This window comes from Amblyraja radiata, chromosome 37, assembly GCF_010909765.2.
Source record: "Amblyraja radiata isolate CabotCenter1 chromosome 37, sAmbRad1.1.pri, whole genome shotgun sequence".
Taxonomy (NCBI): Eukaryota; Metazoa; Chordata; class Chondrichthyes; order Rajiformes; family Rajidae; genus Amblyraja; species Amblyraja radiata.
Window position 1 is genome coordinate 20,976,699 of NC_045992.1, and position 23,652 is coordinate 21,000,350.

At 45.8% G+C, this 23,652-nt stretch overlaps 2 non-coding genes across 2 annotated transcripts; both read right to left on the reverse strand.

Annotated features, from left to right (window-relative positions):
- Positions 1-327: 327 nt before the first annotated feature.
- trnal-cag lies at positions 328-410 on the reverse strand. The gene has a single exon. It is a non-coding gene; the product is annotated as a tRNA-Leu (tRNA).
- Positions 411-18,837: 18,427 nt separating this feature from the next.
- trnal-cag lies at positions 18,838-18,920 on the reverse strand. The gene has a single exon. It is a non-coding gene; the product is annotated as a tRNA-Leu (tRNA).
- Between the last annotated feature and the right edge of the window lie 4,732 nt (positions 18,921-23,652).

The window sequence follows — 23,652 nt, forward strand, 5'->3', positions numbered from 1 at the left end:
AATAGAACCAGGTAAGAGTGTTGCAGTTGCCCAATTATCATTTTACTCCTTTAGTCTCTGAGTTCATTAAACAATGTAATATACAGAATAGCATAGTACAGTGGGGAAAGATGGGTCATGACCTTGCCCGTGGTAGCGAATGGCAAATCGAAGATCGAGTAAGGCAGTAGGATTTGTAAAAGTCAAACGAGAGCAGTTGTGATCGTTTGGAAGGACCAAGTGTATCCAAAGTCCGGGGGAATAAGCCAGCAAGACAACATCGGCGGCCAGCAGAACCAATCAGAGGCAGAACCATAGGGTCTTTAGGTAGAATTTAAAATGTGAAATTGTCAGAAGTGGGATTCGAACCCACGCCTCCAGTGGAGACCGCGACCTGAACGCAGCGCCTTAGACCGCTCGGCCATCATGACCACAAATCATTCCAGATAAGATAAGTGTCAATTCAGGAATCAATGAGGATGATTAAACTATATTCATTTTTCTACCGTTGAGAATCCGAGGATTTGTTTTGCTGTCGTTATAGATAAAAAAATAAGTGTTACATTCACTTCAAGGGTTTATTAAAATCTTACAAATTCACCGGTGAGTGGAAATGAGCTGATTAAGCAAATTAATGCCCCTGTCATCAGAACTGGGAAGAGCCACATTCTATATATTTACAGCAGTACCGAGAAACATGCCTCGAGACCAAAGGGAAAGGGATTTTGGGCGATTCATCAGGACTCAGCGTAGGGAAGGAAAGATAGCCCGCATAAATTTGTAATATGTAATAAACTTTTTCCGCACATCCTTTAACCTTTACCCCACTTACCTTAAAACTGTAGTCTCCTGTATTTGACATTTGCACCCTGGGATAAGGAGTATGATCATCTAAGCAATATTCGGTTCTCGTATTTTTATAAACGTATTTTATGTTTCCACTCAGCCTCCGATGCTCGTAGATAGTCCAACATATCCTTGTAGCTAACACCAAGGAGCTAGTAGCCTTTAAAGGCGAGGCACAAGGGGCTGTGATGCTGGAATTATGAGGGGGTAAACAAGCAAAGTGCCGGGGGGGGGTCGCAGCGGGTCAGCTAGCATCTGTAGAGGCTGTGGGCAGGTGTGGTTTTGTGTCCAGACCGTTCTTCAAACAGTCTCTAAAGACCGTGATCTATTTCTCTCTCAACCACTAGTTAAAGGAACGGTTATCCCCCCCCCCCCCCCCCCCCCCCCCCCCCCCCCTATCTAATCAGGTCACAGATTCAGACCTGCCAGTGTGAAAGTGTAAAGTGCAGCCGGGATACTTGAGTCACTGGTTTAATGTGGAAACCAGGTACTGCAGTTGTTGGATTACAAAACAAAACATAAGGTGCAGGAGTAACCCAGTAGATCAGACAGAATCTCTGGAGAACACGGATAGGTGATGTTTACCATCGGGACCCTTAATCAGACTGTTTTAACATTGGTCACAGGAGCGTCGGTGGGCGAGTCACACGAGTATCAGAGGTTTTAACCGCGCAGTTAGCATACATTTGAATGGTGCGATCGTCTGGGGAGGTTTCACGACAGTCGGGTCATGACCCATGACCCGTACTGTTGCTACGCTACGCCAAATGGAGTACAAGCGATGAACTGCAGGTAAGCACTTACCATTGTTTCCAGCGTAGCGGGCCCTTTAAAACCCGGCGAAATTGTCAATTTTTGCGCTGTAAATAATTATGGTCATCGGGATAAGCGTGAGAGGCGTTTAGCCTATTTCAGAATTCCAAAAGTGAGGAGAAATGATGGTAGATAGAAGCGAGAGCAACAGCCAGAGTGCTTGGCGAACATTGGCCGTTTGCTCACTGCATTTCATCAACTAAGACATTATTTGTGTTTTTTATTGATTCCTTTGACATTTAAAAAGTTTCAGAAGTGATAAATCTGGCTGTAAAATTTTTAAATCGCCCATGGTTCTCGTGGGTTTTTACATACAAAAAGAAAACGCCTCTGAAGCAAAATTTACAGCCAGATTTATCACTTCTGAGACTTTTTAGATACCAAAGGAATCAAGAAAAAACACAAATAATGCCTTACTGTTAATGAAATGCAGTGTGCAAACGCGATAATTCCCAATATTTTCAATTCCGATATCTGCACAGCCAATGTTAGCCAAGTACTTTAGCTGCTGTTGTTCCTTCAGCTCTCGCTTCTCTTTACCTTCATTTCGCTTCACTTTTGGAATTCTAAAGTTGGGTACATGTCTCTCACACTTACCCCGACTTCCACATTTTTTAACAGCGCAAAAATTCAACATTTTAGCGGGTTTTAACAGGTACGCGTTTCTTGCATTAATAACATATGCCGGAAGTTACGGATGTCCTCCAGATGAATTGATCGGCTCCGTGCGTCAAGCCATATGCCCCAATGACCTTACGTGCACACCCCCTATAGTGATTAGTGTTCTGCGTTGTGGCCGCAGCAACCACGGTTGAAATCCGAATCACGGCAGACGGTAGTTTATGATTTTGCCTTTCAATCGCTCCCATTGACAACAGGAGACCAAAGAGGGCCGCGGCCTGCAGGGTGTAGTCACCGAGCCGGCCTCTGCTCATACCCCAAAGACCATTGACCCGGTGAATGCGAAGGACGCGACCGCCGAGGAGCAAGGCCGGTAGGCATTGGGCCCCAGGTCTGGCCTCCGGGAGGCGCCCCCCAGAGAACAAAGGTGGACGGGCGAGGGGAGGCACGTCGGATCGCTGGAACGAAGGTGACGGCTGGAGGCCCCGCATTGACAGTAAACAAACTGCAGTGATTGAAGTGTTCATGAAGAAACTACAGGTGTTGGTTTACACCGAAGATAGACACAGAATGTTCGAGTCACTCAGCGGACCAGGCAGCATCTCTGCAGAGAAGGAATGGGAAGTTTGAAGAAGGGTCTCGACCACAAACGTGACCCATTCCTTCTCTCCAGAGCTGCTGTCCGGCCCGCTGAGTTAATCCAGCATGTTGTGTCCATCTGTGGTAGCTGAAGGTTGTCTGGAAGGCTAATGAGCGCCATCACCAGTGCAGTCTCTCGAAGCACTTCATGAGACGCCTGTTAAGCTGCAACAAGTAAGAGTGTCATTGTGTGGGAAAGAACTGCAGATGCTGGTTTATATCAAAGGTAGACACAAAATGCTGGAGTAACTCAGCGGGTCAGGCACACTGGAGAGAAGGAATGGGTGACGTTTCAGGTCGAGACCATTCTTCAGACTGGTGACACTACCTATGACACATAATACTCTTCACTCTTGACGGCAATGTTTGGCGGACCCAAGCTTTTGCGACATGTCCCCTTTCACCCACGACGACTGTACCTGCCATTGAATACATTTCTGCGCTGATTTGTATTTTCGGACATTCAGAACGTAGCCAACCTGTTCCCAACCTCTACATGTGTATATCCTATGGAGACACGCCAGCACCCGCCGCTAACCCTAGCCTTGTGAGAATGGTGTTCTTGGTCCGGTTGAGGAATAACAGGTCTGAAATGTAGAATTGAACTGGTCTGAATAGTTCCGACAGGGCTGTGGTAGGGGATTCGGTTACTGGGGAGATTCTGCTATGGGGGAGAATTTCCGTTCCGTGGGTGGGGAGAATCGGTGATACGGAGATTGTTCATGGATCAAGGGAGGGAAATCAGTAGTTGGGAAGAGTGGGATGGGGGAAGTGCTCCGTGTGAAGTGCTTCGTGGATGGCGAGGATCGATGACGGGGAAGAGTGACTCTGGGCTGTGGGATGTTCAGTTGTGTAGATAATCGCTGGTGGGGGGCAGTGTCTACATGTGATGGGAGGGGATTCAGAGGTTATGGCGTGTGGGTGATGGGGGAATGTCCCGGCGCTGTGGGATGGGATTCAATAAGTGGTGGGAGTGATTGATCAGGGAGAGTGTCATGGTCCGTGGGAGTGGATTGAATGGGTAGGAGAACCGAAGATGTGAGAGGTTATCCGGAGGTAATAGAAGGGAATGCAATAGGAGAGGGGAGGGGGAAATAAGGAGTATGGGTCGGCCATGGGAGGAGAATCAATGACGTGTCCTTGATGGGGGAGAACGTCCATGGAAGATGATGCAATGGGTCGGGAGAGTGTGTGCTGTGGAAGAGCGGCGAGTCGTGGTCGTGCGAAGAGATTCAGTGGTGACCAAAGATACTAGAGGAGCAAGATAGACCACTAGGCGAAAAAGCCGTAGTTGGTCATGGGCGTCATGGGTAATGTTTTTTGCGCCATTTTGTGAATCAAATATATGAGGTTTTATTTAATCGGCTTCTGTCAAGGCGTCCACATCTACAAGCGTAGCGTGCTGTTCTCCCATAAAGTGCTCGACCCGATCTGTCTTTCTTCGGGTTCCCCACTAACGACGAAATGTAAGAAAAAAAATTACTTTCTGTCGTGTAGCCGGCCCGATCTCTTCCTATAGCTCAGATCGCGCAGCCGGGGGCCGCCAGAAGAATTGCTCCGATCGCTGGCCCGTGGATTATAACATCCTAAAGCCACGGTCTGCGGAGCTTCTAATCGCGGGGCAGCGTGCACTTTCCCTCGCAGAGTCTGTGATTCCTCGCCGGAGAAGAGCTCTGACCGCCGGCCCGCGGCTTGTTGTATCTTTGGTTGTGACGGGAGAGAGGATACTTCTGCAGCTCTGGCCATCCAACAGCAGGCGCCCTGATTTCACGCCGCTCCTTTGTTCCTGAATTTGCTTTGACTCTGAAAACAGAATCCAATTCCCTCCACAAATGTTGCTTGACCCGCTAAGTTGCCTGACCCATTCCATCGATGGCTCTGATGGGCAACATATTCAGCACGTGTGTGACGCTGTGAAAGTCAGCATCACCGAGCGTGAGGGGCAGTAGGAGTAATGACGATTATTAATGATACTGAGCGTTGATCCTCTCAAGTGCAACCCAGGAGTTGTCATTGATTTCCCGCAGCGCCGAGAGCATTGCGGACAACAAATTAATAGCATTCATATCGTCAGGACTGGACCGTGTCATTTATAATATAACCATATAACAATTACAGCACGGAAACAGGCCATCTCGACCATTCTAGTCCGTGCCGAACACATAATCTCCCCTAGTCCCATATACCTGCGCTCAGACCATAACCCTCCATTCCTTTCCCATCCATATAACTATCCAATATATAACTAACTATCCAATATATAACTGACTATCCAATATATAACTAACTATCCAATATATAACAACTAATTTGGCTGAAGAGTATAAAACGAGAAGGGCTTGGACACACTAGAGGCAGGAAACATGTTCTCGATGTTGGGGGAGTCCAGAACCAGTGGCCACAGTTTAAGAAAAAGGAGTAAGCCATTTAGAACGGTAATGAGGAAACACTTTTTCTCATTGGGAATGGTGAGTCTGTGGAATACACAAAGGTGGAGGCCGGTTGTCTGGATGCTTTCAAGAGAGAGCTAGATAGGGCTCTTATAAATAGCGGAGTCAGGGGATATGGGGAGAAGGCAGGAACGGGGTACTGATTGGGGATGATCAGACATGATCACATTGAAAGGCGGTGCTGGCTCGAAGGGCCGAACAGCCTCCTCCTGCACCTATTGTCTATTGTCTTTTGTGATATAGATCACGTACACAAATAGGGGTAGAAATGGCAGATGGGGTTTTATCTCAATGATTGTGAAGTGACGCCCGTTGGGAGGTGGAATACACACAGGTAATGGCAAGCCCTCGACAGCATTGTTATGCAGAAGGATATTGTGGCCCATCATTCCCTATAATTGGCAACACGAGTAAATATAACCATATAATCATATAACCATATAACAATTACAGCACGGAAACAGGCCATCTAGACCCTACTAGTCCATGCCGAACACGTATTCTCCCCTAGTCCCATACACCTGCGTTCAGACCATAACCCTCCATTCCTTTTCCGTCCATATAACTATCCAATTTATTTTTAAATGATAAAAACGAACCTGCCTCCACCACCTTCACTGGAAGCTCATTCCACACAGCCACCACTCTCTGAGTAAAGAAGTTCCCCCTCATGTTACCCCTAAACCTCTGTCCCTTAATTCTCAAGTCATGTCCCCTTGTTTGAAACTTCCCTACTCTCAGTGGGAAAAGCTTATCCAGGTCAACTCTGTCTATCCCTCTCATCATTTTAAAGACCTCTATCAAGTCCCCCCTTAACCTTCTGCGCTCCAACGAATAAAGCCCTAACTTGTTCAACCTTTCTCTGTAACTTAGTTGCTGAAACCTAGGCAACATTCTAGTAAATCTCCTCTGTACTCTCTCTATTTTGTTGACATCCTTCCTATAATTAGGCGACCAAAATCGTACACCATACTCCAGAATTGGCCTCACCAATGCCTTGTACAATTTTAACATTACATCCCAACTTCCATACTCAATGCTCTGATTTATAAAGGCCAGCACACCAAAAGCTTTCTTCACCACCCTATCTACATGAGATTCCACTTTCAGGAAACTGTGCACAGTTATTCCCAGATCCCTCTGCTCACTTGCATTCTTCAATTCCCTACCATTTACCATGTACGTCCCTATTTGATTTGTCCTGCCAAGATGTAGCACCTCACACTTATCAGCATTAAACTCCATCTGCCATCTTTCAGCCCACTCTTCCAACTGGCCTAAATCTCTCTGTAGACTTTGAAAACCTACGTCATTATCCACAACCCCACCTATCTTAGTATCATCTGCATACTTACTAATCCAATTTACCACACCATCATCCAGATCATTGATGTACATGACAAACAACAGTGGACCCAACACAGATCCCTGTGGCACCCCACTAGTCACTGGCCTCCAACCTGACAAACAGCCATCCACCATTACTCTCTGGCATCTCCCATTCAACCACTGTTGAATCCATCTTGCTACTCCACCATTAATGCCCAACCATTGAACCTTCTTAACCAACCTTCCGTGTGGTTAAAAAAGGCGTATGATTGGGTCTCAGACCTTCCCCTCCATGTGTTGTAGCTAAGGTTCCCTTCCATTCCGCCAAACTCAATGTGGAGTCATTTATAAGCTGTGTAACTCCTTTCCAGTGGGCTGTCCGGAGCGCCCACAAGTATCACAAGATCATGTGATAGGATTGTGAGATATATTGTTTGTGCTCACAATCACTACTCAGAGACTAAATCGTGGAAACAAGAAATGCTTTATTTGCGAGTCTGCACAATCGGGTGCCTCTCCAAGTTGAGACACACCGAGCAAAGGAAAAACGTCTATTTTTATACAATTCAGTATACAGCCTTTATTGATCGGACGCCTCCCCTTCTGACCCCTTCCAATCAGGGTACCGAGGTTCACAATCTTCCAACCCTCTCCTCCGTGCGTCATCAATCATTCCCTCTCCTCCCACATCATACATCGCATGTACATTTAAATTAGGTTCTTTGTCATGAGGGGCGTAAAGTTAATATTAATTTAACTGATTAAGCATGCGCAGTATCTGTGCCCTAACCTAATTAATTGCCTTTGACCTAAAGAATAGCTTCTGCGTTGTCAGCTACATTCCTTACCTCATCTTGTTATGGGACAATGTTATCAACAGCTCTGAAGGTCTGACTGTTTGTTCGAATCACAAGGTTGGTTTTTCCAGTTACTCGGCCCATCACAAGGTCGGTGACTACAACCGTTCGGCCCCTCACAATGGTGGTTTAATCATCTTATCCCTCACAATCCTCCCTTTTTCTTTTGCTACGCATCCTGTATTAAACCCCTTTCCTAGACTTCCTGCTGTTCCAAAGCTAATAACATTCTTTTTATCTCTCTTTCCTCTGGGTCCTCTCTCGGCCTCATTATCATTATCTTCTGGACGCCCCCTTTCTCCCCCATGGGGACTACAACTGCCTGCATTTGGCTTATACTTCTAGTTATAAGAACCCTGAGACATGGTATACAACAGGGAATAATGATCAATGCAGCTAATGCCCATAAAATCACCAGTCCCACCGCTTTCCACCAGGCTCCTCCTAAAATGTAATCCCACCATCCTGCTCCCATGATTGTGTTCCATCTCTGTACCGGGACATGTGCTATTTTTCTGATTCCTTCTGATATATCCATTACTGCTTGCCCGTTGTCATCTATGTTTAGGCAGCAATTAGAGAGGTTGAATTTTCCGCATACTCCTCCCTCTTCGGCTAGTAAGTAGTCTAAGGCCAAACGGTTTTGGTATATCGCTGTTCTCATCTGTGTCTGCTGCTTCGCCAACATCTCTAGTGCAGATGCAGTCTGGTTAGTAATTACTTCCAGCACTGCCTGTAGTCTTATGATCCGATTTAACATATACACTAGGGTCCGGTAGCCCCAGGATCCGTCCTGCGCCCAAGTGGCTGGTCCATAATATGAGATGATTCTTGCAGGTGGCCACTCATCATTTTCCCATTTTCCGATGTCCATTCCTCTCTTCGTTCGGTGTAGATCGTCAAAGATGGGTGTTCCTAGCGACCGCCCCTCCTCAGTGGTCAACAGAAAAAACCCTGGTTGTACCAGTCCAATTAAACAAGTCCCACTCCATTTTTCTGGCAATACCGAGTATGCCTTGTGTCCGCATATCCATAGCAGTCCTTCAGGGGCCTGTCCACTAGAGGTAACATTGTTCCATATGTCCTGCAACACTGGGATTCCCTGGTAAGGGTTGTTCCCGGTGCAATTCCATATCCAGTCGATTCGCTTCCATCAGTCTTCATCCAGATAGCACAGTTTCCTTCATCCTTTACAGTGGGATACCATTGAGGTTCCTCTGGCCACCACACTCGGGATTGATTTGGCCACTGGGTGATGATGCGCTGGCAGGGGCTGCTGCCTACTAGGATGGCATCCTTTGCCCAGGGCCTGGCGATACACTCAGTTCCAACCGGGGTGTGTGTCAGGACCCATTCCTGGGGACTTCGATCTCTTCCCACCGTCAAATTCCACTTTATCAGGTCCCATACCTCAATGATAGATCCTCTCCATGGCCAGCGTGAGCTCATCAGCGGTCCTCCACAAACCCAACAGTTAGTCACATTCAGGGTTCTGGCTATCCGGAGGGCCAAGTCCACAAACAGGTTTTTCCCCACTTCGGGGATCTCAATCTGCTGCTTTATTTCATCATACATAGTCTGGTGCAGTTGAGTAGAAGACTGGGAAGGTGGGGGAGGTTTGTTGACTACTGCTTCTGCTAACTTCCCTATCACTACCTCCTTAATTCTGTCTAATGTTTCATCCCTGGCTCGGGAAGGGATGTCGAACTGTCCTCCCTTGGTCATGCAGACCCATTTCTCCCCTTTTGGGCAGGTAATGTGCCCAACACTTCCTACATGTCCCTTATTTTCTACTACATAATACCCCCTCCCTCCGTCCTGACAAACAGCTCTAGTCCTTAGGTCGTAGCAAACATCACTTACATGGGAATGATAGGTAAATGCTCTGGTTGTTCGCCCTCCATATCTGATAGGATGGTAGCACTTATCACAGTTATTAACACTTCTTATAATGGTTACATACATAGTTAGTAATACTGCAACTGCTCCTTTCATGCTGTTAGTGTCATACACTTATTTCTTACTGAAAGTTAATGCCAGGGGCTTATTCCCTGGTTTTACCGTCCACTGATCGTCTTTCTCAGGAACTGACGTCTGGTCAACGGGTCCTTTAACCCAGGTCGCATGTGTCCACCCTTTTTCTTTTGTTCGTACTGCTGTCTCCGTTGTCAGCAATGCCAGGTATGGGCCAGTCCACCGGGGCTGCAGTTTCTCCTCCTTCCAACTTTTAATCAGTACCCAGTCACCGGCCTTTATAACGTGTATTGGAAAGTCGAGTGGTGGACTTTGTGCCAACAGTCCTTTTATTTTTAATTCTGCAAGGGAACGAGACGCTGCCAGTAAATAGTTCCTCAGGAACACATCGCTGCCTTCGAAGGTCGGCGTGCCCTCTACCTTTCCAAGATAGGGCAGCCCAAACAACATTTCGTAGGGAGACACCGCAATATCTTTACGGGGTGCCGTTCGTATTCTTAATAATGCAATCGGTAAACACTTAGTCCAGGGTAGTCTGGTTTCCTCCATTAACTTAGTTATCTGTGTTTTAAGGGTTGCATTCATCCTTTCCACTCGCCCAGAACTCTGGGGGTGCCAGGGTGTATGCAATTTCCAATTTATTCCCAAGGTACTGCAAACCAACAGGTGAACCTTAGAGGCAAAATGTGTTCCTCGGTCGGAATCTATGGATTCGATGACCCCGTATCAGGGAATGATTTGTTCTAATAATATCCGGGTTACTGCCTGAGTGGTGGCATTTATCGTGGGAAATGCTTCCACCCACCTGGTGAAATGGTCTACAACTACTAGGAGGTACTTCCACCTTTGTATTCTTGGAAGTTCTGTAAAATCTACCTGTATTCTCTGGAAGGGTCTTATAGCCAATTGTTGTCCTCCACCAGGGACAGCTCTCATTACCTTCTTGTTAACCCTCTGACATAACACACAACCGGAGACTGTCTGCTTAGCCAAAGTATAGATACCTCGGCAAGCGTAGGTCCGTAGTAGTGTGTCACACAGGGCCTGCACTCCCCAATGTGACTGGGAGTGCAGTTGTGTCGTCAAATCCCGAGTTAATCCTTTGGTTAACATTTGTTTCCCATCCGGCGTCCACCACCTCCCGTCAGTGGAACGCCGAGCCCCTAACTCATTCATTTTATCCTCCTCCTCCTGTGAGAATACAGGTATCTTTCCTACTCCTTCCCTTAATGGTATTAAAGACAACATCCTCACTGTTCCTTCTGTCGCTGCCTTTTTGGCGGCTCCGTCTGCCGCTTCATTTCCCCTTGCTTCTAATGAGTTCCCCTTTTGGTGTCCCGCCACATGGACCACCGCTATCCTTTCTGGCAAATGTAATGCTTCCAGCACCTTCTCAATTAATTGCTCATGTGCCAACTCCTTTCCTCTTGCTGTAATCATCCCCCTTTCTTTCCATATTCTCCCAAACGTGTGCACTACTCCAAATGCATATTTGGAGTCGGTGTACACCGTTCCTTCCTTCCCCTCCAACAATTCTAACGCCCGTATTAAGGCATACAATTCACATGACTGAGCCGACCAACTACCTGGCAACCTGCCCGCCTCCACTCCTTCAAATCCTTCTCCTCCTATTATGGCATACCCACTATATCTTTTTCCATTTATACAGCGGGAAGAACCGTCTATAAACCACCTTTCTCGCTCTACCAGAGGCTGCTCCTCCAAATCCTCCCTGCTCTTGGTCTGTAGTTCTATAACTTCGCTACAGTAGTGTTCTGGTCTCTGCCCATCCTGCTCGTCGTCCGCCGAGTATAAAAACTGGGAAGGGTTTAAATTCTTATCGGTCAGAATGGTCAAATCGTCTTTTTCCATAAGTATCACTTCGTACTTTAGGATCCTGGAGTCAGTCAACCACCGGTTGGACTTCTGAGTTAGTATTGTCCGGACCGTGTGGGGAGTAGATACTACCAGGTCACCTCCAAATGTCAATTTTCTACTTTCTTCCACTAATATTGCTGTTGCTGCGACCGCTTGAATACATACAGGCCACCCTCGTGATACCGGATCCAAGAGTTTAGAAAGGAATGCGACTGGCTGTCGCTTCCCTCCTCTCTTTTGTGTCAGTACCCCCAACGCAATTCCATTCTCCGCATTAACAAAGAGATGGAATGGTTGATCAATGGACGGGAGGGTCAGTACCGGTGCGGTGATCAGGCTATTCTTTATTTCTCCAAATCTCTGTTCGTCCTCAGAATCCCATTGTACTTTATCAGTCTCCTCACACAATTTATCATACAAGAACTTGACTTGTCGGGTGTAATTGTCTATCCATAATCTACAGTATCCAATTAACCACAGAAACTTCCTGATTTCTTTTTTGTTCCTTGGCATCGGCAGCCCGGTGATCCCAGCTATTCTTTCAGGTTTATTCTCCTTTTCCCGTCACTAATCAGGTGTCCTAGATATTTAACCTCCTGTTCCACAAATTGTAGTTTATTTTTGGACACTCTCAATCCCTTTTCCCCTAAAAGGTTTAAGAGGGTTATGGTTGCATCCCTTACTGGCACTTCTTCTCCGCCTGAGAGTAACAAATCATCTACGTACTGCAATAATTGTGTCCCATAGGTCCTGGGAACATCCTCTAATACTTGTTCTAATATTTGCGCGAACAGGTTCGGGGATTCAGTAAATCCCTGAGGGAGCACAGTCCATCGATACTGTTGCTTCCTCAGTGTGTCTGGGTTTTCCCACTCGAATGCAAAAAGGTCTCTACTTTCCTCAGCCAGGGGGCAGCTCCAAAAGGCGTCTTTCAGATCTACCACACTGAACCACCTGTGGTTAGGGTGTATACGTCCCATTATGGTATAAGGATTTGGGACTACCGGGTGTCGAGCCCTAACTACCCTATTCAATTCTCTTAGGTCCTGGACCAGTCGGAACGTTCCGTCAGTCTTTCTTACAGGGAGTATTGGCGTGTTGTAGGGGGACATACAACTCTCCAATACTCCATCCTTCAGTAAGTTTTCTATAATTGGCTGCAGCCCTTTCCTTCCTTCCATTGAAATCGGATACTGTCTTACTTGCACTACTTCACTTCCTTCTCGCAAGGCTATCCTCAGAGGTGGTATTCTTAGCCCTCCCCTATTTCCCTCTCTTGCCCACACCTGTGAGACTATTCTTTCTTCATCTTCGGTCGTCAATTTATATAGTTGTACTATAATCTGTCCACCTACGGGAGCTGTGCCCATTCCTAATTGAACTTGTAAGTCCCTTCCCATCAGATTTATTCCTGCCTGGGGCACCAGGATTAAGTCTTCCATGGCCTCTCGATTTTCATATCTTACCATTACTCCTTCTATCTCGGGAGCTTTCATTACCTTTCCCCCTACTCCAGAGATTTTGACTTGCTTTTCCCCTAATCCCATTCCCTCCGGTATCCTGGTTACACTTGATCTTTCCGCCCCTGAGTCTACCATAAATACCGTGTCTTCTCCTTGGGGACCTAATTTTAAGTTTACCAAGGGTTCCCGTGTACGTCCTACAAACCCCAAGGAGGGGAACCCCTGACCCCTCTATTCCTCCATCAGTGTGTATGATTGTACTTCATGCCTTATCTTTGGACATTCTCTTTTAAAGTGTCCTTCTTTGTGACAATGATAACACCGGGATGGCCCGGTGCGCCATCCCCCTGATCCTTGTTCTTTATTTCCCGGGGGACCCCAACCTTGGTCCCTCCATTCACCCCTTCCTCTTCCGCGTCCTCTACCTCTACCTCGTTCTTGGTCACCATAAGTGCCCAGCCTTCTGTCACCTTTGTTGTTCTTTTCTACTACCTGCTGCACTGCTTGTAACATCATTTTTGCTTTTCCTTTCTGTCGTTCCTCATCTCGTCGTACGTATACCTTCTGAGCATCTGTTTTTAGTGGGTACATCCCATTGTAGGGTATCCAACACTGGGCGTAATCTATTTCTATCTGATTTATCGGTTCTTTCTCATTTACGAATATTTTCAAGGCCTGTTTTACCCAATCCTCATTGGATCCCAACCTTGGCCACCACACTGAACTCCCTTTTATGGGTTCCTTTGGCCATTCAAAGTAACAATACTTTATCATGACTTTCTTACTTTTACCCTGAGTCCCCCCCTCACCCCATCCGTGCAACATCCGCCCCAATGGACTATTAGGCGGAATGTGCGGCTCTTCACCAGTTTGAGCCTTTTTCCCCGGGCCCTTACTTTGCCCGTTCCGGTTACCCATCCCTGTCAGACCTTTTCCCGTCCAACAGAACCCAATCGCCCGAGTAATACTTAATAGTCAATATTCTTACCCGAGTCCTGTGCACAGAAATTGCTCGATTGCTTTCACCGGATTCCCTCTTGTTTCCAGAGTCTCTTGTCCGAATATCACTCGCTCAAACCACTGACGGCAAGCAAGGAGATCAGAGACTGCTGAATCAGCAGGGTGCACCTTCCCTTCCTTTCGTGCCTCCGTCAAGTGGCCGGAGTGGCGATCGCGGACGAGCCCCCAACTTGTGAGATATATTGTTTGTGCTCACAATCACTACTCAGAGACTAAATCGTGGAAACAAGAAATGCTTTATTTGCGAGTCTGCAGAATCGGGTGCCTCTCCAAGTTGAGACACACCGAGCAAAGGAAAAACGTCTATTTTTATACAATTCAGTATACAGCCTTTATTGATCGGACGCCTCCCCTTCTGACCCCTTCCAATCAGGGTACCGAGGTTCACAATCTTCCAACCCTCTCCTCCGTGCGTCATCAATCATTCCCTCTCCTCCCACATCATACATCGCATGTACATTTAAATTAGGTTCTTTGTCATGAGGGGCGTAAAGTTAATATTCATTTAACTGATTAAGCATGCGCAGTATCTGTGCCCTAACCTAATTAATTGCCTTTGACCTAAAGAATAGCTTCTGCGTTGTCAGCTACATTCCTTACCTCATCTTGTTATGGGACAATGTTATCAACAGCTCTGAAGGTCTGACTGTTTGTTCGAATCACAAGGTTGGTTTTTCCAGTTACTCGGCCCATCACAAGGTCGGTGACTACAACCGTTCGGCCCCTCACAATGGTGGTTTAATCATCTTATCCCTCACAGGATCAGAATTCGGCCATTTGGCCCATCTAGTCTAATCCTCCATTCAATTATGGCTGATTAATCTCTCCCTCCTCACCGCATTCTCCCACCTTCTCCCCATAACATAGGACAACCTTATGGCTTGAATATGATTGTATGATTTGTGGCTCGCTATACAGTCATAACCTTACCAGGTTTCCACAAAACGCCAGCTGAAAGTTAGGTTAGTTAGCAGTCTTGTTGTGCGTGGCCCCTTGGGCAAGGGTGACCATAATATGGTTGAGTTCTTCATTAGGATGGAGAGGGCCATAATTAATTCAGAAACAAGTGTTCTGAACTTAAAGAATGGTAACTTTGAAACTTTGAGACGTGAATTGGCCAAGATAGACTGGGTTGACGGTGGATATGCAATGGAAGGCATTTAAAGGCTGCATGGATGAACTACAACAATTGTTCATCCCAGTTTGGCAAAAGAATAAATCAGGGAAGGTAGTGCATCCGTGGATATCAAGGGAAATCAGGGATAGTAGCAAAACAAATGATGAAGCATACAAATTAGCCAGAAAAAGCAGCCTACCAAAGGACTGGGAGAAATTCAGTCCAGCAGAGGAGGACAAAAGGCTTAATTAGGAAAGGGAAAATAGATTATGAAAGAAAACAGGCAGGGAACATAAAAACTGACTGCTATTTTTTTTCTAGATATGTGAAGAGAAAAATATTAGTTAAAACAAATGTAAGTCCCTTGCAGTCAGAAACAGGTGAAATGATCATGGGGAACAAGGACTTGGCAGACCAATTGAATAACTACTTTGGTGCAGTCTTCACTAAGGATTCTGGAGTACATCTTGAGGAATGGAGGGTAGATAATGTAACCCCACTTTTTTAAAAGGAGGGAGAGAGAAAACGGGGAATTACAGTCCAGTTAGTCTAACATCGGTAGTGGGGAAACTGTTAGGGTCAGTTATTAAAGATGGGATAGCAGCACATTTGGAAAGTGGTGAAATCATTGGACAAAGTCAGCATGGATTTATGAAAGGTAAATCATGTCTGACGAATCTTATAGAATTTTTCGAGGAGATAACTAGTAGAGTGGATAAGGGAGAACCAGTGGATGTGTTATATCTGGATTTTCAGAAGGCTTTAGACAGGGTCCCACATAAGAGATTAGTATACAAATTTAAAGCACACGGTATTGGGGTTTCAATATTGATGTGGATAGAGAACTGGCTGGCAGACAGGAAGCAAAGAGTAGGAGTTAACGTGCCCCTTTCAGAATGGCAGGCAGTGACTAGTGGGGTACCGCAAGGCTCAGTGCTGGAACCACAGCTTTTACAATATATATTAATGATTTGGACGAGGGAATTGAATGCAACATATCCATGTTTGCGGATGACAAGAAGCTGGGTGGCAGTCTTAGCTGTGAGGAGGATGCTAGGAGGCTGCAAGATGACTTGGATAGGCTGGGTGAGTGGGCAAATGCATGGCAGATGCAGTATAATGTAGATAAATGTGAGGTTATCCACTGTGGCGGCAAAAACAGGAAAGTAGACTGTTACCTGAATGGTGGCCGATTAGGAAAAGGGGAGATGCAACGAGACCTGGGTATAATGGTACACCAGTCATTGTAAGTAGGCATGCAGGTGCAGCAGACAGTGAAGAAAGCGAATGGTATGTTAGCATTCATAACAAAGGATTTGAGTATAGGAGCAGTGAGGTTCCACTGCAGTTGTACAGTGTCTTGGTGAGACCACACCTGGAGTATTGCGTACAGTTTTGGTCTCCTTATCTGAGGAAGGACATTCTTGCCATAGAGGGAGTACAGAGAAGGATCACCAGACTGATTCCTGGGATGTCAGGACTTTCATATGAAGAAAGAATGGATAGACTCGGCTTGTACTAGCTAGAATTTAGACGATTGAGGGAGGATCTTATATAAACTTACAAAATTATTCAGGGGTTGGACAGGCTGGTTGCAGAGAGATTGTTCCCCATGTCGGGGAATTCGACAGAGAAAGCAGGTACAGGATACAGAGTTGGATGATCAGCTATGATCATATTGAATGGCGGTGCAGGCTCGAAGGGCCGAATGGCCTACTCCTGCACCTATTTTCTATGTTTCCATGTTTCTATGAAAGAAATTCTCACTCGATGTCGAGACTCGCTCTGGCACTATCGCACATTCCTCCCCGCCTCACAACTGAATCTCAAAGCCGTGTGTACCTATCACCAACGTTTCCCCCCAATTCAGAACGTTGCATGGCTCATAATTTCCATACAAATCTTGCGGGATCGACCTCGCCAATAGAACCAAAGGAATGTGGAAACGCAAAAGAAAGGAGCTGCGGATTCTGGTTGATAAAGAAGACTCAAATTTCTCAGGTAACCAGCACATTGTGTCTGCTTTTGTGAAACAGTTCCCGTTTGTTACTCTCGCAGTCTGTTTCTTCTCTTGTATACCTGCATTGTACACCAGTGCCTTGTTTCTGGAGATGATGCCTAACCGCTGAATTACTCCAACAATGTATGTACTTCTTCCACTTCTCCACTCAAGGACTCATCCGACTGTCTTTGAAACGTTGTTGTTGTATATGCCTTCACCAACGCCTCTGCTAAGTGGCTTCTACCCCTCAGATCTCTTTTAAATGTTCCCCTCTCAATTTAAACATATGCCCTCCTTTTCTAGGTTACACTGGGGGAATAATTCTGACAATTTTCTACCCACCTCTTCATTAATTTATTTATAAATTTAACTCAAGCATCTCCGTTCCATTGAGAATAAAGGCACTTGGTCGTTCATGCCCCGCCCCAACCGTGCTCCACCTACTTTCTTACCCTGTCTGCTGTCACTCGTTTGCTTTTGTCTCTCGAGTTTATAATTTCCCTCCGCACTTAGCTCCATCTGCTCATCATCCTCCGCTCATTCCTGTCCACCTGTCAACTACGAGCCACTATCTTAACCCTCAACCTTTTCCAATGTATGCGGGCTTTCCTCCCTTCTCTCCGCTGCGTCCTGATGAATCGTCGACAATTCCTTTCTTCCCACAGATGCTGCGAACTGTGCTGTTCCTCCTGCAGTTTGATTTTTTTTTTGTTCCAGCTGGGGTTTATTGTGCATCCGTATATCATCCTGAATAGAGTGGTGATAGCGAGGGGAATATGTTATATGTTATTGTTATCTTTACATGGAAGTGAACGCATTCCTTTGTATTTTCCATGTATTCGATTGAAGGCTGTGTTTATCGGTTTCTCCAGTTTGCTCTGAGAACTGAATAAGCCGGAAACCGCGGATGTTGGAATGTGGAGCTCACTATAAACGGCTGTTGGAAATCAATGGAGATAAAGGCCTGGCCGACGTTTCCGACCCCGACCCTGAAGCCCCGCGAGGTCAGAAAGAAGGAGGAGTAAACAGAGACTAGAAAGTTGTAGTGGAAACGAATTAAGGGCAGATTTGGAAGATGGGCGCAGATGGGCGCGGGGAGAGGGAGGGTAGTGACAGGAGCTGGTAGTTGACAAGCGGAGCCAAAATGTGAATGGGTGTTTCGCTGATGGTTGATGACGGAGAGGGGACGGGAAGGAAGAAACAAACAGGTGGATAGGTATGTTTGGATAAGGTGACTCGTCACCTATTCCCTTTCACCAAACAGTCTACAAACGAGACATCATTCATTCCGAAGGTCCACAAAAATGCTGGAGAAACTCAGAGGGTGCAGCAGCATCTATGGAGCGAAGGAGATAGGCAACGTTTCGAGCCGAAACCCTTCTTCAGACCATTATTCATTCCGTTTCTGCAGATATACTGAGTGACCAGTTCGGTTACTGCAGCATCTGTGTATATCTTGGGTATGTCGGGTATATGGAGTCAGATGGGAAGAGTAGCGAGTCTTGCTAACGAGGGTGGGGGAGGGATGAAGCAGTTGAACAAGAGGCAATAGAAGCAGGTTGGAGTGTTGCTGTTGTTCAACTATCCCTTTCTCCTTTACAGAATAGCATAGTGCAATGTGGAAAGATGGTTCATGGCCTTACTCGTGGTAGCAAATAGCAAATCGAAGATGGAGTCGAGTAAGGCAGTAGGATTTGTAAAAGTCAATTGAGAGAAGTTGTGATCGTTTGGAAGGACCACGTGTATCCAAAGTCCGGGGGAATAAGCCAGCAAGACAACATCGGCGGCCAGGCAGAACCAACCAGAGGCAGAACCATAGGATCTTTGGATATAATTTAAAATGTGAAATTGTCAGAAGTGGGATTCGAACCCACGCCTCCAGTGGAGACTGCGACCTGAACGCAGCGCCTTAGACCGCTCGGCCATCCTGACCACAAATCATTCCAGATAAGGTTAATGTCATTACAGGAATCAATGAGGTTGATTAAATTATATTCATTTTGCCACCGTTGAGAATCCGAGAATTTGTGTTGCTGTCGTTTTAGTTTAAAGAAAAGTGTTACATTTCATAAGCGATTGAATGTCTCACGATGGTTTATTCAAATCTTACAAATTCATCGGTGAGTGGAAATGAGATGGTTAATCAAATTAATGCCCCTGTCGTCAGAACTGGGAAGAGCCACATTGTATATATTTACAGCAGTACCGAGAAACATACCTCGAGACCAAAGGGAACGGAATTGTTGACAATTCATCAGGACTCAGCGCAGAGAAGGAAAGATAGCCCGCATACATTTTTAATATGTAATACACTTGTTCCGCACATCCTTTAACCTTTACCCTAGGGCGAGGAGAGGTACGTCGGATCGCTGGAACGAAGGTGACGGTTGGAGGCCCCGCATTGACAGTAGACAAACTGCAGTGATTGAAGTGTTCAGGAAGAAACTGCAAGTGTTGGTTCACACCGAAGATAGACACAGAATGTTCGAGTCACTGAGCGGACCAGGCAGCATCTATGCAGAGAAGGATTGGGAAGTTTGAAGAAGGGTCTCGACCCCAAACGTGGCCCATTCCTTCTCTCCAGAGCTGCTGTCCGGCCCGCTGTGTTACTCCAGCATGTTGTGTCCATCTGTAGTAGCTGAAGGTTGTCTGAAAGGCTGGAGTTAATGAGCGTCATCACCAGTCCATGGTCGTCCGAAGCCGGGTTGCGTTTGGTGCAAGCGCAGGTAGAGGAGTACAGAGTTGTATGAGAAAATAATTTTTTTATACAGAGAGTGGTGAATCTGTGGAATTATCTGCCACAGAAGGTAGTTGAGGCCATTTCATTGGCTATATTTAAGAGGGAGTTAGATGTGGCTCTTGTGGCTAAAGGGATCAGGGGGTATGGAGAGAAGGCAGGGATGGGGTACTGAGTTGGATGATCAGCCATGATCATATTGAAAGGCGGTGCAGGCTCGAAGGGCCGAATGGCCTACTCCTGCACCTATTTTCTATGTTTCCATGTGTCTATGAAATGGCAGATGGGGTTTAATCTGAGTGATTGTGAATTGACGCCCTTTGGGAGGTCGAATACACACAGGTAATGGCAAGACCCTCGACAGCATTGTTATGCAGAAGGATATTGTGGCCCAGCAGTCCATGTAATTGGCAACACGAGTACATATAGTGGTTAAAAAAGGCTTATGATTGGGTCTCAGAACTTCCCCTCCATATGTTGCAGCTAAGGTTCCCTTCCATTCCGCCATACTCACCATGGAGTCGTTGATATACTGCGTTGCTCCTTTGCAGTGGGCGGTCCGAAGCGCCCACAAGTATCACAAGATCATGTGATAGAAGCAGAATTCAGCCAATGGGCACATCTAGTCCATTCCCATTCAATCATGGCTGATCAATCTCTGCCTCCTCACGCCATTCTCCCACCTTCTCCCCATAACATCTGACATCCGTATGGTTTGAATATGATTGTATGATTTGTGGCTCGCTATATAGTCATAACCTTACCAGGTTTCCACAGAATGTCAGCTGAAAGAAATTCTCACTCGGTATCGAGACTCGCTCTGGCACTATCGCTCATTCCTTCCCGCCTCCCAACTGGATCTCAAAGCCTTGTGTACCTATCACCAACGATTTCTCCCAATCCAGAGCCTTGCATGGCTCATAATTTCCGTACAAATCTTGCGGGATCGACCTCGCCAGTACAACCAAAGGAATATGGAAACGCAAAAGAAATGAGCTGCGGATTCTCGTTGCTAAAGAAGATTCAAATTGCAAACAGGTAGATGGGTATGTTTGGAGAAGCTGTCTCGTACCGAAACGTCACCTATTCCTTTTCTCCAGTCTAACGAAGGGCCTTGACAAGAAACGTCACCTATTCCCTTTCTCCGGGTCTGAAAACAGTCTCGAAACGAAACGCCATTCATTCCGTTTCTGCAGAGATACTGAGTGACCCGTTCAGATTTAAATTGCTCAGGTAACCAGAGAAAGAAACATAACGAGCCACTATCTTAACCCTCAACCGTTTCCAATGTATGCTGGCTTTCCGCCCTTCTCTACGCTGCGAATCGTCGACAATTCCTTTCTACCCACAGATGCTGCGACCTGTGCTGTTCCTCCAGCAGTTTGATTTTTTTTTGTTCCAGATGCCAACAGCTGGGGTTTATTGTGCATCCGTCCGTATGTCATCCTGAATAGAGTGGTGAAAGCACGCAAGGCGTAAATGTCATATGTTATTGTTATCTTTACATGGAAGTGAACACATTCCTTTGTATTTTCCATTTATTCGATTGAACGCTGTGTTTATCGGTTTCTCCAGTTTGCTCTGAGAACTGAATAAGCCGGAGACCGCGTATGTTGGAATGTGGAGCTGACTATAAACCGCTGTTGGAAATCAGTGGAGGTAAAGGCCTGGCCGACGTTACCGACCTGGATCCTGAAGCCCCTAGAGGTCAGAAAGAAGGAGGAGTAAACAGAGACTAGAAAGTTGTAGTGGAAACGAATTAAGGGCAGATTAGGCAGATGGGTGTGGGGAGAAGGTGGGTAGTGACAGAAGCTGGTAGTTGACAAGCGGAGCCAAAATGGGAATGGATGTTCGGAAGATGGTTGATGACGGAGAGGGGATGGGAACGAAGAAACAAACAGGTAGATGGGTATGTTTGGAGAAGGTGGCTCGTCCCAGTCTGAAGAAGGGCCTTGACAAGAAACGTCACCTATTCCCTTTATCCGGGTCTGAAAACAGTCTCGAAACGAGACATCATTCATTCCGTTTCTGCAGAGATACTGAGTGACCCGTTCAGTTACTGCAGCCCTTATGTATATCTTGGGTATGTCGGGTGTAGGGTGATTTCACGAAAGGTCACTGGAGCGTAGATCCTGACCCACGTAACCGAAAATTTTAACAGGGGGACAAGCGTCACTTCCGGTACATGTTAGTGAATGGGAAAACACGCACTTTCACACCCGTTAAAATCATCGAAAACGGCCCGTTTTGGAGCTGCAATTAGCTGTACCGGACGGGGTGACCGTGAGGAACAGCTACCTAAATTTACAGTCCAAAAAAAAGATAGAAACTAAGGTAAATTCAAGAGGGAGCTGAAGGTGTAAATACAGCGGAAGTGCTAGCGGACATTTGCCGTGGAGATTTAAAGATCCAAAATATCGGGAATTATCGCGTTTGCTCGCTGCAATTCATCAAAAGTAAGGCATTATTGACTTTTTATCTTTATTCATTTGTTATATGAAAAGTATTAAAAGTTAAAAATCCGTCAGTAAAATTGCAAAATCGCCCAGGTGGGTTTTAACATGCAAAATGAAAACGCTTCTGAAGCTCCATTTACCATTTAAATAATCGTAAACTATCAATGCGTTTTGAAATAAATTTTACTGAGATGCAAGCTGTCAGCTGTTAGTTGGACAAAAGCGGGACATTTTATTATTTGCCAAAATATATTTCTCAATGTTTCTTGTTTAAAGCCTGCACAATCACCCAAACTACTTATTTATTTATTTATCATCTAATAACAGACAAGCCTGCAGCATGGAATGATGTCAACAATCCTGATTGGGCACCCACTGTGAGCAGGATAGACAATGTGCACAAGAACGCCATCAACTTGCAGAGCTATAGATGCTTGGGCTGTAACCAAATGTGCTTTAATACTCTCTTCTTGTTGCATGTGCATGGCATTCCCATTCCTTAGCTTGCATCTCAGTAAAATTTATTTCAAAACGCGTTGATAGTTTACGATTATTTAAATGGTAAATGGAGCTTCAGAAGCGTTTTCGTTTTGCATGTTAAAACCCACCTGAGAACCATGGGCGATTTTGCAATTTTACTGACGGATTTTTAACTTTTAATATTTTTCATATAACAAATGAATAAAGATAAAAAGTCAATACTGCCTTACTTTTGATGAAATGCATGGAGCAAACGCGATAATTCCCGATATTTTGGATCTTTAAATCTCCACGGCAAATGTCCGCTAGCACTTCCGCTGTATTTACACCTTCAGCTCCCTCTTGAATTTACCTTAGTTTCTATCTTTTCTTTGGACTGTAAATTTAGGTAGCTGTTCCTCGCGGTCACCCCGACTAGTACAGTAAATTGCAGCTCAAAAACGGGCCGTTTTCGATGTTTTTAACGGGTGTGAAAGTGCGTGTTTTCCCATTCACTAACATGTACCGGAAGTGACGCTTTACCCCAGTTAAAATTTTCGGTCACGTGGGTGCGGATCTACGCTCAAGTGACCTTTCGTGAAAGCACTCTATATGGAGTCAGGTGGGGAGAGTAGCGAGTCTTGCTAACGCGGGTGGGGGAGCGATGAAGCAGTTGAACAAGAGGCAATAGAACCAGGTAAGAGTATTGCAGTTGCCCAATTATCATTTTCTCCTTTAGTCTCTGAGTTCATTAAACAATGCAATATACAGAATAGCAGAGTACAGTGTGGAAAGATGGGTCGTGACCTTGCTCGTGGTAGCGAATGGCAAATCGAAGATCGAATAAGGCAGTAGGATTTGTACAAGTCAAACGAGAGCAGTTGTGATCGTTTGGAAGGACCAAGTGTATCCAAAGTCCGGGGGAATAAGCCAGCAAGACAACATCGGCGACCAGCAGAACCAACCAGAGGCAGAACCATAGGATCTTTGAGTAGAATTTAAAATGTGAAAT